Raw genomic sequence first — 16,320 nt, 5'->3', positions numbered from 1 at the left:
GACGCGAGTCTGAGTTGTCAAACATCAAATCAAGTTTGAGTCTGTATTGTCTTTTTGCGTCCCTGATGGATTTGCAGAGCTCGTACCTGCTTGCCTTGTATGCATCGCACGCCACCGAGTCATCAGGCTTCGTTCTGCTGACATTGAATGCTGCAGGCATGGTAAGGATATCTCCGTTCATCCAGGGTTTTTGGTTGGGGTATGTCCGGATTGTTATTGTGGGTACAACATCAACACATTTCCTAATGAAGCCTGTAACTGACAATGTATATTCCTATATTCCTGGATGAGTCCTGGGTGGATGACTCTTTGAACATATTCCAATCAGTATTCTCAAAACAATGTTGTGCCATTGAGTCAGCCTCATGTCCAGCGCCTCACTATTCTCAGTGATGGTAGCTCTGTCTTAAATTGCTGCTTGTAGTTGGAGTAGGAACAGAGAGACATAATCTGATTGGTCGAAGTGGGGGCGGAGGATGGCTTTGTATGTGTCACAGATGTTTGTATATACATGATCCAGCGCGTTGCTTCCTCTTGTGGGGCTTGATACATTATGGGGATATTTTGGAAAAATGTGTTTTAAATGTGCTTAAATTCACCCGTGACACTAAAGACTGCTTCCAGGTGAGAGGATTCTAGCTGGCTAATGAGCTTGTACAGTTCGCGGCGTGCCACCTTGGTGTTTGCTTGTGACAGTATATACACAGCTGTGATAATAACACACGTGAATTCCCTTGGCATATAGTGGGGCCAGCATTTAAGTGTCGGGAGAACAGGAGCTCGAGATGTTTTCAACCTTTGGTACACGAAGAATGGTTGATAAGGAGACATACCCCTCCTCCTACTCTTACCAGAAGCCACCGTTCGATCCATACGGAAGATGGAAAAGCCATCTTGTTGAATAGTGGAGTCGAGTGTATTGTCTGTAAGCCATATCTCTGTAAAAACAGACACAGCGTTCACTGATGTCCCTCTGTGATTAAAGCCTTGCTCTGAGTTCACAAAGTTTATTTTCCAGCGATTGGACATTAACCATCAGAATACTAGGAAGAGGAGGCCGTGTAGCCCGTCTTTTCAGCCTAGCTTGGAGTCCCCCTTACCTTCCTCTTCTTTGTCACCAGCTTGGTCAGCAGCAACAGGTAAGCCTGCTTGCGGGAAACAAAGGAGCGAAGGTAGTATTCCAGAAGTGTTTGTCGGTCGTAGGAAATTATTGCACAAACATTCTGAGCAAACAGATGAATAATTTACGCAAAAATAGCCATAAGTCGAGCTGGAACTGGCAAGACGTGCGCCCTCCTCAGCATCGCCATCTTATCTAAATCCACAGACATTGATAAAAAATCCATATTTTACCCACAACATAAGTTTACTGCAACTAGTTTGTTATGGTACACCCAGCACATTCAGTGCCTTCAGAAAGTATTCACTGACTTTTTCCACATTTTGTTGTGTTACAACCTGAATGTAAAATTAATTGCATTGAGATTTTTTTTGTCATTGGCCTACACATAATACCCCATAATGTCAAAGTGGAATTATGTTTTTCAAAATTAATGAAAATGAAAAGCTGAAATGTCTTGAGTCAATAAGTATTCAACCCCTTTGTTATGGCAAACCTAAATAAGTTCAGGAGTAAAAATTTGCTTAACAATGACTAAATTGCCTCACCTTGCTTTCCTGGTTGGCTGGATGCAAGTTACACCGTCCAATTATAATAAATTATCTATAGGAGTGCAAGTTTCACCATGGCACAGATTGTGCGGCGACATGTTGGCACATGAAAATGAATAGAATATGACAAATATGAGTAAATTCTTGCATTCTATCCATGCTGGTTTTTGTGGGCAACCTGAGATGTAAAACAGGTAGCTGTCGCCAATGTATTAATGAGCAATTTGCCTAAATGGGTAATGAAAACACTTCAACCACTTCATTAGAGAAAGGCCCATAGAAACCCTCAGACTAAAGCACTATTGTGAGATTACTAGAGCTTGATCTGTCATGGATTCAACTATAAGCATTTTACTTTACACTATAGGCTAGTTGCTATCCCAGCTATGCTAAGCCACACCTATTCAACCATACCTAAATTAATAGACAGTTGTTATTTTACAATGATAATCTATTGTTATTCAGATACAGTGCCTTCAGAAAGGATTCATACACCTTGAATTATTCCACATTTTGTTGTGTTACAGCCTGCATTCAAAATGGAATCAATAAATGTCTTTCTCTCAGTCATCTACACAATACCCCATAATGACAAAGTCAAATCATGTATTTAGAAAAGGTACAATTTATTGAAAATGAAATGCAGAAATATAGTATCTAATTTACATAAGTATTCACACTCCTGAGTCAATCACAGGAGGTTGGCGACACCTTAATTGGGGAGAATGGGCTCGTGGTAATGGCTGGAGCGGAATCAGTGAAATGGTATCAAATACACCAAACACATGGCTTCCATATGTTTGATGTCATTCCATTCTCGCCGTTCCAGCCATAATTATGAGCCGTCCTACCCACAACAGCCTCCACTGGTCAGTCAATACATGTTAGAATCGACTTTTGTAGCGATTACAATTGTGAGTCTTTCTGGATAACTCTCTAAGAGCTTTGCACCCCTGGATTGTACAATATTTGCACATTATTCTTTTTAAAAATTCTTAAAGCTTTGTCATGTTGGTTGTTATCATTGCAAGACAGCCATTTTCAAGTCTTGCCATAGATTTTTAAGCCGACTTAAGTCAAAACTGTAACTAGACCACTCAGGAACATTCAATGTCATTTTGGTAAGCAACTCCAGTGTACATGTGGTTATTGTCCTGGTGAAAGGGGAATTTGTCTCCCAGTTTCTGTTGGAAAGCAGACTGAACCAGGTTTTCCTCTAGGATTTTGCCTGTGCTTAGATCCATTCCTATTATTTTTATCCAAAGAAATCCCTAGTCCTTGCCGATAACAGGCATAACCATAACATGATGCAGCCACCACAATGCTTGAAAATATTAGTGGTACTCCGTGATGTGTTGTGTTGGATTTGCCCCAAACATAACCCCAAAAAATGTGTATTGTTAGGTTCTAAATGAACCGAGTAAAACTCACGGCTCAAACCAAGTTTATTCCCCCAAGGGTCGGACAGCTGCACAGACAAAGACATGTTTCCACCAGTGGTATTGTAGTATATATATATATATATATATATATATATATATATATACCCCAATTTGGGTGAAGTATCCTCCTTCCCTTTAAACATTACATATTTATTTCTAGGAAATTAAGTGATGCGGGCAGTAAACTGTTCCTTCTCCCTTAATGTGACCAGACCTCCATTCCTCACTAATCCACATCTCTCCATCCTTATCAGTGACTGCAACCATGTCATTGCCTTTCCTTTACTCAGTACATTCCAAGCTTAATTGCCTCCACCATATACATTCCTCCTACAGATAACCATTAACTTCTGGTGTAGAAACCAGAATATGGGAGTCAATATTTCAATAGGGTACCTGAGAATTAACAATATTTAAAGTTTAGTAGTCAGAACCCATCAGTATTTAAGACATAAAGTTAATTTCTTTGCCACATTTTCTTCAGTTTTAAGTGCCTTGTGGCAAACAGGATGCATGTTTTGGAATATTTTTTATTCTATACAGGCTTCCTTCTTTTCACTCTGTCATTTAGGTTAGTGTTGTGGAGTAATTACAATGTTGTTGATCCATCCTCAGTTTTCTCCTATGACAGCATTAAACTTTGTAACTGTTTCAAAGTCACCATTTGCCTCATGGTGAAATCCTTGAGCAGTTTCCTTCCTCTCCGGCAACCGAGTTAGGAAGGACATCTGTATCTTTGTAGTGAATGGGTGTATTGGTGCACCATTCAAAGTGTAATTAATAACTTTACCATGCTCAAAGGGATATTCAATGTCTGCTTTTATTATTTTTTTCTCCCATCTACCAATAGGTTCCGTTCTTTGCGAGGCATTGGAAAATCTCCCTTGTCTTTATGGTTGAATCTGTGTTTGACATTCATTGCTCAACTGAGGGACCTTACATATAATTGTATGTGTGGGGTAGAGAGATGAGGTAGTCATTCAAAAATCATGTTAAACACTATTATTGTGTACAGAGTGAGTCCATGCAACTTATTTATTCCTGAACTTATTTAGGCTTGCCATTACAAAGGGGTTGAATACTTATTGACTCAAGACATTTCAGCTTTACATTTTTTCATTAATCAGTACAAATTTAGAAAAACATAATTCCACTTTGACATTATGGGGGCCAGTGACAGAAAATATAAATTGAATCCATTTTAAATTGAGGCTGTAACACAACAAAATATAGAAAAAGTCAAGGGGTGTGAATACTTTCTGAAGGCACTGTATCTCAATAACAATAGATTATCATTATCATCAATAAACCCTCAATCCACCTCACTTAGTTAAATCACAAGCGTGGTAGGCTCAGATGGGTACACCTGGTGATATGAGGCCACTGGATGATACTAAAGCAGTGTAATGTTCGGGCGAAAACGTTTTGATTCAGAGTGAATCAAGAATGCCACCTGAACTTGGCCAATAAGTAATGCAGATTTTTGTGTTCTGTTGTAAAAATAATTGCTTCGCTGTGCCCTAATAAACAGGACCCAGCTCTCTAGAAGGCCTAACAATGAGGCATGCTGGCCCCAGGGTACCACCCCTCAGGAAGCTCAAATCACTTCCTGGAATTGAGCATGGAGATAACCCACCATGACCTTACAGTACTATTTGCTGTTTGTTCACGCTTATTTTGGTGTAGTCACTGGCACTCAGCAACGTTTGTGAGGAAAATAAATAGGAATACATGTTTCAATGAGACGTGTGTCTCCTGAGTCAGTTTACCATAGGTCTGTTTGTTCCTGTATTTGTTTTATTTTTTCATCTCACATTCAATCAGAATGTAAAGACAGGCCTGTAAGGAGTTTTTTTGTGAGAGAAATGTGATAGCGCTAAAACATTAAGAGTACCAAACACGACTCAAAGTTTAATGTACAGTAAATCATCTGAATGTAAAGTTATGTGGCCCTATTCCAAATGCATGCAGTCAATGACAAAATTGACTCAGTCACACACACACTGCCCCTTAAATGAAGTGGACCCCAAGCTCCCAGAAATGCTGGGTAAAGTCAGAGAACTCTGTCCCATAAGGAACTGTACGTTATTTATAATGAGGGCTACCTGGAGAAAATCTGACCTTTATGAAATTAAAATGGATGTCTCTCCCTTCAGTAAAATATATTTTACCCAACCCTCCCTGAAAGCTTGGAGGAAAAAAGCAAGTGGCCCTCGACTATACCCAAAATAATAATAAAACATAAGTGGATAGCAGAGAACATGCCTACCATTTACCCTCACTCCTAGTACAGACCAGGGCTGGGTTTACCAAAAGCATCGTAGCACTAAGATCATCTTAATTCCATTGACACTAAATGGACGGAAGATTATTTTAGTGCTACGATGCTTTTGGGAAACCCAGTCCAGAGCCTTAGCTATGCAGTTTTAGAAACTGGTCTTCGTTTTGTAAGCATTACATGGCAAAGTAACCATAAGGTTGCGGACAAGTGTAGGGGTGAAAAGAGTTCGATTTTAATAAAAGCCCTGCATAAATCATTTGTTATTTAACACAGCAGCCGTATATCATCAGGTAGGCTTATATGCACTTGAAACTTCTTTCATTTGGGAAACTATAATTTTCTAATTTATTCTTATTTTATTCTATGATATTGTTGTTACAAAATAGATATGTGTTGACTGATTAGGGCATGGGAATATGAAGCTAAATTTACAAGCTAGGCATGCATAGCTCACTGCATGATCCTCAAACCAAAGACCGGCCAAACTTGTGTTTCTAAAAGCGAATTAAAAGTCACTGTAGAATGACTGTATAGCCTAATAAGGCATTTTTCATTAAATTATTATTTAATTCTAAGTACTTTATTTGCATGTTGTTGAAGTGCTGTTGTTGGTGTGTTGTTGAAATGCTGAGTGCTCCTGCCAGCCTGTAGCCAAATGCTGAAGCCAAATGCTGAAGCCAAATGCTTCACAATTGATTTCTAAAATGGCAGGCAATAACCTTGAAATAATAGTCATACAGCCTAAATAAGTTATTTTTGTTCCTTCTTAGGCTACCTGGCTTGCTCCTGACTGATTTAGAGTTAGTATGTTATTTAATGTCTAACGTCAATTAATATTGACAGAATTACACATTACTTCCCAAGCAAAGTCAATTTATTTTTGTCTCCTCAACTATAGAAAGTTGTAGTGCAGCCCCTGAATGACATAGAGACAAACAACATATATGCCATATGAATCAGTCACGTCTTTCCTTGGCATTTTACAGCTTGTTTCTAGCATAAAGCATTACGGACTAAAGCATCGTTATAGATCGCTTTATATAATCCGGTCCATTAAATGTTTTTCAAAGGGGTAGACCTATGCTTTTAGCCATTTTCTATAACAAAAGTCACTATCTTCACATACCCCCTCAATTCGAGGCTTGGTTTTAACTTAACACACCAAGCTCTTCGCTGAGATATTTAAAGAGAGACTGTCAAACAGGTAGATCTATCTCGTATTTCTTGAATAGGAAGAAATAGGCTCCAACACAAAGCACTCTTGTTTTTAGTAGCTTAAAGTCAAATTAAAATGAAGACTGTTTGAATGAATTAGGCCTTCTCGAATTGGCCTACTTTCAGCACCCATGCACACTATCTCCGCAGCTGCGCTTCATAGTAATGTAAGTTATGTAAATTACTTGAATATGGCTTAATGTGAGGTCAATAACTCTGATAAATAGCTTCATTATTTTTTATTCAAATAAATTCTAGCAGTAGCAAGCTTACCTCTGGTCCTTCTTCTCATCTTCGTGCTCTCCCTCTCAAACTGAACTGGGTAGGCCTAGTCCACTTGCAATGTCAGGGTTTCCATTAGCATGCAATTGCCGGCTTTTAGCTAATTTTGTCGTCTTTTGGCCAAAATCCACAAATAAAACTGTTGCCGGCCAAAATGACATGGAGAAAAGAAATCCCATTGCAAAATAATGCTTTTTATTCATTGATGGAAATACCACTCGATGTAAACACATTTGACCATCATGTTTATTCATCGATAGGTTAAATTGCATAATTTAAATTGACCTGTGTATTTTTGTTAGTCATCATGTACAGTTGAAGTCGGAAGTTTACATACACTTAGGTTGGAGTCATTAAAACTCGTTTTTCAACCACTCCACACATTTCTTGTTAACAAACTATAGTTTTGTGCATGACTGTAACAGCTATCTTCAGAAATGAACCAAGGCGCAGCAGGTATGTGAATACTCATCTTTAATTACCCAACAAAAGGAGTAAAGCATCCACAGGAAACAATAAACACGACAGCAGCAACAGCTTGCAGGCTAACAAACACAGTGCAAAACAACCACCCACAAACCCAAAGAAAAACACACACACCTATATAGGACTTCCAATCAAAGGAAACTCAACACACCTGCCTTCAATTGGAAGTCCCAATCAACAATACAAACATTCCCCATACACAAAACTGCCACGTCCTGACCCCAAAACTAAAACAATAGCTCCATCTGCTGGTCAATGACACAAGTAATTTTTCCAACAATTGTTTACAGACAAATTATTTAACTTATAATACACTGTATCACAATTCCAGTGGGTCAGAAGTTTACATACACTAAGTTGACTGTGCCTTTTAACAGCTTGGAAAATACCAGAAAATGATGTCATGGCTTTAGAAGCTTCTGATAGGCTAATTGGCATAATTTGAGTCAATTGGAGGTGTACCTGTGGATATATTTCAAGGCCTACCTTCAAACTCAGTGCCTCTTTGCTTGGCATCATGACAAAATCTAAAGAAATCAGCCAAGACCTCAGAAAAACAATTGTAGACCTCCACAAGTCTGGTTCATCCTTGGGAGCAATTTCCAAACGCCTGAAGGTACCACGTTCATCTGTACAAACAATAGTACGCAAGTATAAACACCATGGGACCACACAGCCGTCATACCGCTCAAGAAGGAGACGCGTTCTGTCTCCTAGAGATGAATGTACTTTGGTGCGAAAAGTGCAAATCAATCCCAGAACAACAGCACAGTAAATCGACCTTGTGAAGATGCTGGAGGAAACAGGTACAAAAGTATCTATATCCACAGTAAAAACGAGTCCTATATCAACATAACCTGAAAGGCCGCTCAGCAAGAAAGAAGCCACTGCTCCAAAACCTGGTCTGATGAAACAAAAATAGAACTGTTTGGCCATAATGACCATTGTTATGTTTGGAGGAAAAAGGGGGATGCTTGCAAGCCGAAGAACACCATCCCAACCGTGAAGAACGGGGGTGGCAGCATCATGGTGTGGGGGTGCTTTGCTGCAGGAGGGACTGGTGCACTTCACAAAATAGAAGGCTTCATGAGGAAGGGAAATTATGTGGATATATTGAAGCAAAATCTCAAGACATCAGTCAGGAAGCTAAAGCTTGGTTGCAAATGGGTCTTCCAAATGGACAATGACCCCAAGCATACTTCCAAAGTTGTAGCAAAATGGCTTTAGAACAACAAAGTCAAGGTATTGGAGTGGCCAGCACAAAGCCCTGACCTCAATCCCATAGAAAGTTTATTTTGGAAGGATGATGTTGAATGACCTTGACCAGGAGGCCATCCTTCTGAGAGGCCATCCCAGTCCCTGTACATCAGAGGCAGAGTTCTACTAGTCATTGTGTCATATCCTTGTTATGCTGTTTATTAGCAGACTCATCTTCTCTCCCAGCTGTGTTGCATTTGGGAGAACACTGCTATGGAGGGCAATAAGGGATGATGGAGGGTAAAGATATTGAGTTCATTAGCCTAGTAGTTTTGATTTTTAACCATTAATATTAATACATTTTAATGTATTAATCATTAGGTTGTTTGATGGAGATGAGACGGTAGCATACTACTTAGAATGCATGCCCAGCCCAATACAGTACATTGCTTCATTCTTAGTTAAGTTATTGAAACATAGCAAGTTTTAGTTAAAAAGATTTCAAACTTAAAGGGATAGTTTAGCAATTTTACATTGTTGTGTCTTTACTATGGATTAATAAATGATGACGTGCTGTTTTATTAAATCAATTCTCTGTAATTAATATTACCTGATTAAACTAATCATGTAAATGTAAATGTAATTAACTAGGAAGTTGTGGCACCATGGAATAATGTTTTATAGAGCTGTTGTCTTCCGAATAAACTCTTAAAGATCTGGTAATCTTTTATATCAATAGCAGTCAATTATTAATCGTCACTTTATTCAGTGTCATCTGAACGTCGTGAAATTCTTGGTTATCTTCACGAACCCTGGCTAACAAGTTGAATCAGCAATACAAAATTTGGTTTAATTATTTATTTACTAAAAACCTAAATCACACAGAATTACATATACACAGGATGGATCATACATTGATTACTAATTATGTCATAAAAGAAAACGTCCCTGGCGGATAGAACCGATATGACGGCTGGGTACACAAAGAAAGAGGGTTGGGTTTGAATGAAAGAGCGGGAAGACTGAGGAGCAAAAGGATTGGGTCTCTATCGGACCTTATGAAGCTATGCTATCGTAAATACGGAATCTTATGCATTCTTAATAACCAGCCATTCGAAAAAGGAAAATGCAAGAAATACATTTACTCTGAGCTGCACTTCGATAGATTTGTCGAAGATGGAAGGCTGGGTTGCCCAGCAGAGATCTCCCTTGTCCTTTGAAGAATATTTCTGGCTGGATACAGTGGGGGAAAAAAGTATTTGATCCCCTGCTGATTTTGTAAGTTTGCCCACTTACAAAGAAATGATCGGTCAAAATTTTAATGAGGGAAATAAGTATTTGACCCCTCTGCAAAACATGACTTAGTACTTGGTGGCAAAACCCTTGTTGGCAATCACAGAGGTCAGATGTTTCTTGTAGTTGGCCACCAGGTTTGCACACATCTCAGGAGGGATTTTGTCCCACTCCTCTTTGCAGATCTTCTCCAAGTCATTAAGGTTTCGAGGCTGACGTTTGGCAACTCCAACCTTCAGCTCCCTCCACAGATTTTCTATGGGATTAACCTCTCTAGGGTCGGCGGGACGAAATCGTCCCACCTACGTAACAGCCAGTGGAATCCTGTGGCGCGTTATTCAAATACCTTAGAAATGCTATTACTTCAATTTCTCAAACATATGACTATTTTACATCATTTTAAAGACAAGACTCTCGTTAATCTAACCACACTGTCCGATTTCAAAAAGGCTTTACAACGAAAGCAAAACATTAGATTATGTCAGCAGAGTACCCAGCCAGAAATAATCAGACACCCATTTTTCAAGCTAGCATATAATGTCACATAAACCCAGAAGACAGCTAAATGCAGCACTAATCTTTGATAATCTTCATCAGATGACAACCCTAGGACATTATGTTATACAATACATGCATGTTTTGTTCAATCAAGTTCATATTTATATCAAAAACCAGCTTTTTACATTAGCATGTGACGTTCAGAACTAGCATACCCCCCGCAAACTTCCGGTGAATTTACAAAAAATTTACTAAATTACTCACGATAAACGTTCACAAAAAGCATAACAATTATTTTAAGAATTATAGATACAGAACTCCTCTATGCACTCGATATGTCCGATTTTAAAATAGCTTTTCGGTGAAAGCACATTTTGCAATATTCTGAGTAGATAGCCCGGCATCACAGGGCTAGCTATTTAGACACCCAGCAAGTTTAGCACTCACCAAAGTCCGATTTACTATAAGAAAAATTGTATTACCTTTGGTGTTCTTCGTCAGAATGCACTCCCAGGACTTCTACTTCAATAACAAATGTTGGTTTGGTTCAAAATAATCCATAGTTATATCCAAATAGCGGCGTTTTGTTCGTGCGTTCAAGACACTATCCGAATGGTAAAGAAGGGTCACGAGCACGACGTTTTTCGTGACCAAAAAATTCTAAATATTCCATTACCGTACTTCGAAGCATGTCAACCGCTGTTTAAAATCAACTTTTATGCCATTTTTCTCGTAAAAAAGCGATAATATTCCGACCAGGAATCTGCGTTTAGGTAAAAAGACGAAAGAAAATAAAGCATGGGGTCGACTCGTGCACACGCCTAAGCCCATTGTCCTCTGATCGGCCACTTGCCAAAAGCGCAAATGTGTTTCAGCCTGGGGCTGCCTCGATATCATTCAGCTTTTTCCCGGGCTCTGAGAGCCTATGGGAGCCGTAGGAAGTGTCACGTTACAGCAAAGATCCTCAGTCTTCAATAAACAGAGACAAGAAGCTCAAGGAATGGTCAGAGAGGGCACTTCCTGTAAGGAATCTTCTCAGGTTTTTGCCTGCCATATGAGTTCTGTTATACTCACAGACACCATTCAAACAGTTTTAGAAACGTTAGGGTGTTTTCTATCCAAAGCCAATAATTATATGCATATTCTAGTTTCTGGGCAGTAGTAATAACCAGATTAAATCGGGTACGTTTTTTATCCGGCCGTGTAAATACTGCCCCCTACCCCCAACAGGTTAAGGTCTGGAGACTGGCTAGGCCACTCCAGGACCTTAATGTGCTTCTTCTTGACCTACTCCTTTGTTGCCTGGGCCGTGTGTTTTGGGTCATTGTCATGCTGGAATAGCCATCCACGACCCATTTTCAATGCCCTGGCTGAGGGAAGGAGGTTCTCACCCAAGATTTGACAGTACATAGCCCCGTCAAATGATGCGGTGAAGTTGTCCTGTCCCCTTAGCAGAAAAACACCCCCAAAGCATAATGTTTCCACCTCCATGTTTGACGGTGGAGATGGTGTTCTTGGGGTCATAGGCAGCATTCCTCCTCCTCCAAACACGGCGAGTTGAGTTGATGCCAAAGAGCTCAATTTTGGTCTCATCTAACCACAACACTTTCACCAGATGTCCTCTGAGTCATTCAGATGTTCATTGGCAAACTTCAGATGGACATGTATATGTATTCTTGAGCAGGGGGACCTTGCGGGCGCTGCAAGATTTCTGTCCTTCACAGCGTAGTGTTACCAATTGTTTTCTTGGTGACTATGGTCCCAGCTGCCTTGAGATCATTGACAAGATCCTCCCGTGTAGTTCTGGGCTGATTCCTCACCGTTCTCATGATCATTGCAACCCCACAAGGTGAGATCTTGCATGGAGCCCTAGGCCGAGGGATATTGACAGTTCTTTTGTGTTTCTTCCTTCTCACCAAGCTGCTTGGCGATGGTCTTGTAGCCCATTCCAGCCTTGTGTAGGTCTATAATCTTGTCCCTGACATCCTTGGAGAGCTCTTTGGTCTTGGCCATGTTGGAGAGTTTGGAATCTGATTGATTGATTGCTTCTGTGGACATGTCTTTTTTACAGGTAACAAGCTGCGGTTAGGAGCACTCCCTTTAAGAGTGTGCTCCTAATCTCAGCTTGTTACCTGTATAAAAGACACCTGGGAGCCAGAAATCTTTCTGATTGAGAGGGGGTCAAATACATATTTCCCTCATTAAAATGAAAATCAATTTATAACATTTTTGACAAGTGTTTTTCTTGACATTTTTGTTGTTTTTCTGTCTCTCACTGTTCAAATAAACCTACCATTAAAATTATAGACTGATCCTTTCTTTATCAGTGGGCAAACGTACAAAATCAGCAGGGGATCAAATACTTTTTTCCCCCACTGTACGTTGTAGTCTGTCATTGTGTGGTAGAACGGATACGTTGTAGTACCCTGTCGTTCTGAAGAGATTGTCCGTCCTTTCCTAGGCCACGCACGTTTGCAGCTGCTGCTGATAACTCGACGTCTAGGATGTATCACTTCTTTAGTGAATAAGAGTTCAAAGTTTGTACCAAGTTGCCATACTCAACTCGTGCAATATTCTGGCTGGTGAAGCCGAAATTCATCCTTCCAGCGTGGCGATCATCAACTCCGCGTTGAAATTAGCCCTTTTTTAAACGTATGGACATCAGTCCTCACGTCATCGGGAACACAACTGTGAATTTCGTTAGGTTGTAGTCGTTCAACCATTCGCAACCAGAGCTCACGCTGGGGTTGGCTTAGTCTGCCGTGAATTGTGTCACGGGGGCTCTTATAGAAATGTAGAAAAGGGGTTGGTTCATAATTTCCATCCAATGCCTATTCACTTGGGTGTGGCCACTGAGTGAGCATATTTTGCTTATGAAAACAATTCTCTAATTTTAAAAACTAAAATTACATGTCATGATTTCACAAATAGTTTCATATTTAAACGTTTAAATTGCACAACAATCACATGTGAATCCGATAACTAGAATGTGTAGACTTTCCAAGATACAGTTTATGTCGTCCTATCATCAGTAATAATGTTTCAGACGACAACTGATCTAACATCATGTTCTCTAGGGGCTAGGGGGCAGTATTTTCACGGCCGGATGAAAAACGTACCCAATTTAGACAGGTTACTACTCCGGGCCAGAAAATAGAATATGCATATTATTAGTAGATTTGGATAGAAAACACTCTGACGTTTCTAAAACTGTTTGAATGGTGTCTCTAAGTATAACAGAACTCATATGGCAGGCAAAAACCTGAGAAAAAATACAAGCAGGAAATGACAATTTTGTGGCTGTACTATTTTCAAGTCGTTGGCAATAATCAACAGTGACAAAGGATTCATTTTGCACTTCCTATGGCTTCCACTAGATGTCAACGATCTTTATAAAGTTGTTTGAAGCGTCTATGATGAACAGAGACCGAATGAGAAGGAAGGGAAGTTGACGTCCCTGGGAGGTCGTCACTTCATTATTGTGCGCACATGCACGTTCATGTGAGGCGAGACATTTTTCAAAACTTGTTTCAAGACACAGGAGAGGTCGGGTTGAAATATTACTAATGTTTCACGTTAAAAATGGACCAAAAGATTGATGCTAAACAACGTTTGACATGTTCGAACGAAGGTAAATAGATTTTTTTTTTTACTTTTCGTCGTGACTTTTCCCTCCCATTTTGAGTAGCCTACGGAACGCGCTAACAACACGGAACAGCATGGAGTTATTTGGACATAAATTATGAACTTCATCTAAAAAAACATTTGTTGTGGACCTGAGATTCCTGGAAGTGCCTTCTGATGAAGATGATTAAAGGGAAGGGAATATTGCTAATGTTATTTATGGTATTAGATGATCCCAACATAGCGGCTAGCTGTATAGCCTAGTGTATTTTTCTGACCAGAGTACTCAGATTATTGCAAAGTATGCTTTCCCAGTAAAGTTATTTTGAAATCTGTCATCTGAATGCAACCGTTATTCTTTGAATAACAGTTTAATACTTTAACCACATTTTATAATGAGTATTTTTTTGTAAATTCACTGGCAGTTTTGGGGGAGACACATTTTCTCAACGACACGCGCCGATGTAAAATGCTGTTTTTGGATATAAATATGAACTTGATCGAACAAAAATGCATGTATTGTCTAACATAATGTCCTAGAAGTGTCATCTGATGAAGATTGTCAAAGGTTAGTGCATCATTTTAGCTGGTTTTCTGCTTTTGGTGACGCCTGTCCTTGAATTGAAAATGGATGTGTGTACTTTTTTAGCTATGTACTCTCCTAACATAATCTAACTTTATGCTTTCGCCGTAAAGCCTCTTTGAAAATCGGACAATGTGGTTCGATTCAGGAGATGTTTATCTTTTAAATGGTGTAAAATAGTTGATTGTTTGAATGTTTTGAATTTCCCGCCTTGCTAGCAATCCGTGGGATTAGATACCTCGATACCCAAGAGGGTTTAAGTACCAACGGATACTTTCAACTGGTTGGATTACCTAAATATTGTTCCGTTCCCAACCTTTTGATGTTACCATACTCTCTCTATGTTAACAAAGGGCTTTCCAAGAGTCCATTCTGTAGAGTAGAGAGAGAAAAGGGGGAAAGGTCATAAACCTCAAAAACAGGGCAACGTCACGACAACATTTAGATCATCAGCTTTCAAGGTAAGTGAACAGATATCTAAATATGTAACATCGCTGAACTATCCGTATTTTTTATTTTTTTTGCAGGGGAACTGAATTCTCAGATGAATTGTGTATATAAGACATAAAATCATTTCAAACACAGTAAATGTATTACATGTATTTTTCTTTTCCCAGGAGTCCATGAATGCCTTGGCCCTGGATCTGGACAACCCGGCGCTACGGAAAAACAAAAATATAGACACCTTCTTAAACCGATGTAAGAGCTTTCCTAATAGAATTGCTTTTGATAATAAGATTTGCATGCATTGCATTATCTAGACTTCTTCCCTATCAGACATAATGGAAGACAGGTTCCTGATTGTTTTACAGTCGACTTCTGATATTCGCACATTTGACACTGTTGTGTGTTTGTGCCTAACTGAAGCATGGACATTAAAATAATATATATATTTTTAATTAGGACAGGTAGATTGCATTGTTACGGAGTTAGCTCTCACTGTATTGCAGTGGAGGCTGGTGACTGGGAGAACCACAGTATAGGCGCGAAACGCACGTAGATGACAAAGAGTGTTAATAAAATTGTCAAAGACTGACAGAGGTTGAGGTGTTCATAGGCTTTAGTGCAGGACAGGCTCATCATGGATGGATGGTGTAGGAGAAGAGCTCAACTCCTCCACTGAAGACAGGACAGGATTTAACTGAAAAGACAAACAACAACAACAGATTGTTACGTGAATTAAGTTATCAATGTTCTTAAACCGAACTTCAATTAAACTACTCAGTCTGGCCCCCCCCCATCCTTACGATGTGCAAAGCCTTTTATATTAACACACACACACACACACACACACACACACACACACACACACACACACACACACACACACACACACACACACACACACACACACACACACACACACACAAACTTACATCAGTAGAGAACTCCACCCAGCTTTAGGCGGCTGTATTTTTCCACAGTACCCAGACCACCTGTCTCCTTATCTTTTGCCAGCCTAGCTGTTCTCTGGCCGTTGTTTCTCTCCCTAACTTAGGGAGACATCTTCTCCTGTTCCTTTCCCAAGGTCGTCTTATCAACTCTGCCCTGCTCATTTTGAAGTGGTAAAAGTGTCTTACTCACACACAGTATTGGAATATAGTTTTAACCCATTATTATAGCCTTATTTCGAATACATTTCAACAGGTTATAGGGTTTCTGAGTGAAATCATTTAGTCAAACCTTTAATCATATAATTTCCATTACACAGATGAACTCAGACATCTCAGAAATCACAAAGTCAAACA

General features: G+C 39.6%; 1 protein-coding gene across 1 annotated transcript in view; it reads left to right on the top strand.

The window, feature by feature from the left end:
- The window catches only part of LOC106607562 (sine oculis-binding protein homolog), a 60,625-nt gene extending 44,844 nt beyond the window's left edge, over positions 1–15,781 (top strand). The window contains exon 7 of the mRNA XM_045720707.1: positions 15,190–15,781. The gene's annotated coding sequence lies outside the window, so the exon portion shown is untranslated. The remainder of the gene's footprint in view (positions 1–15,189) is intronic.
- The last annotated feature ends 539 nt before the right edge of the window (positions 15,782–16,320 follow it).

Source organism: Salmo salar, chromosome ssa06, assembly GCF_905237065.1.
Source record: "Salmo salar chromosome ssa06, Ssal_v3.1, whole genome shotgun sequence".
Lineage (NCBI taxonomy): Eukaryota > Metazoa > Chordata > Actinopteri > Salmoniformes > Salmonidae > Salmo > Salmo salar.
This window is presented reverse-complemented; position numbering and strand designations above follow the sequence as displayed.